This window comes from Austrofundulus limnaeus, unplaced genomic scaffold (assembly GCF_001266775.1).
Source record: "Austrofundulus limnaeus strain Quisiro unplaced genomic scaffold, Austrofundulus_limnaeus-1.0 Scaffold1478, whole genome shotgun sequence".
In the NCBI taxonomy this organism is placed as follows: domain Eukaryota; kingdom Metazoa; phylum Chordata; class Actinopteri; order Cyprinodontiformes; family Rivulidae; genus Austrofundulus; species Austrofundulus limnaeus.
In genome coordinates, this window is record NW_013953880.1 from 1 (window position 1) to 1,461 (window position 1,461).

General features: G+C 38.5%; 1 protein-coding gene across 1 annotated transcript in view; it reads left to right on the forward strand.

The window, feature by feature from the left end:
* Nucleotides 1-579: 579 nt before the first annotated feature.
* rnf13 (ring finger protein 13) overlaps nucleotides 580-1,461 on the forward strand; it is a 31,255-nt gene continuing 30,373 nt past the window's right edge. Inside the window, exon 1 of the mRNA XM_014032538.1 lies at nucleotides 580-804. The gene's annotated coding sequence lies outside the window, so the exon portion shown is untranslated. The remainder of the gene's footprint in view (nucleotides 805-1,461) is intronic.

The following is a 1,461-nucleotide window of genomic DNA, read 5'->3' on the forward strand; positions in this document are numbered from 1 at the left end:
GATTTAAGCCCATATATAGATTTGCACATGTTATAAAACCACATATACTCAAACTTTAAATTATGAAAAGTCCCATGAGCCTTTGCCGCCTGAGCATATGTTGAATTTTCTCCATGTCCATGGGCTGAAATAAAAAAAAAATGTGGGCAAACACACTGGCTGCTATCATAAAAAAAAATAAAACAACTTTACTTAAAAAGTATTTGCATTTCTTAAATTACTGCGTTTGGCCCACGGACTTCAGATTGATTATAATTTTGGCCCTCTCAGGGAAAATGTTTGGGCACCCCTGTTCRAGGGGTTTCTATGGCACGTTTAAAGTTCTAACCCTGTATGTGGGTTTTTTTGCGCTAAAACACGCTCACACTTTAAATGGTTTGCTTTAAATTCATCATAGTGATGCACAATTATGATTAAAGCTTTTTGCAAAGTTGGGAGTATTAAAACATTTTTATTTATTATGCTGACATGTCCTTTCATGGGGTCTCTCGTGTGTCTCGGGGAGCAAAACCATAACGGGTTCATCACGTGGATCTGTTTACGTCTGGAGTCATTTCTGGAATACAGTGATTGACAGACGTTTCGTCCAATCGGGGGCGTCGAGTTTAGAGCCTCGCGTGAAAGAAGAAAGAAGCTAACCGTGTAGGATTAAACAGTAGTAACATTTATGCTCATACGCGTTACGATCCATCCATATTTCTCGAGGCTGCCCATGTTGCTTTATACGACGCGCAGTAAAGGAGAGCAATGTCGCTGAACGCAGCTGATTGTCGGGAAAAGACGAGGCTACAAGCGAATTTAAAGGTAAACACCCAGAGGTTAGCTGCCGTCGTTAGCCTGATGCTAACGAAAAGGACACTGCGCTGGTCGCTACCTGCAAGCTTTTTTAAGTGTTTACACTAATTTGTTTGTATGTGCTGCTACATAAAGGTGTTTAACTTATTGTTACTGACGTTACTGTATAAATTGTTTATCCCACCCAGATCAGCTGTATTCTGACGTGCTCTACAGTGTTTGTCATGCAATTAATTCCTTTATGTTTTTTTTATTCATCTCAGTTTTCTCAGAAAAATGTGATCGTTGTCACTTGATGCTGATTTCATTACTACGGTTATGAAATATGTTGCTTTCACTTCCTCATTGGGGCTTTTAGTTATAATGGGAAAACTCAAATCTCAGCAGGGCTGCTTTGCTACGTAGTTTCTCTTTTATGGCTGCTTTTAGAGCTTTCCTTTGAAATAAAAGTAAGGACAAGTGAAATTCTTGATTTATTGATTCCCAAAACTGGGTTCGGGACACTATCATTAAACACCTATTGGGGGGGTGCTGAGATGATCACCATAAAAAGGTATTTTTCTGCCTTAAATGTTTACAGAGGCAAAACAACAATTGTTTTAAAAATGATCAAGCTGTTAAATAAAATATATGCTTGTCTGCTCCTTTACTTACTTTTCTGTGCAA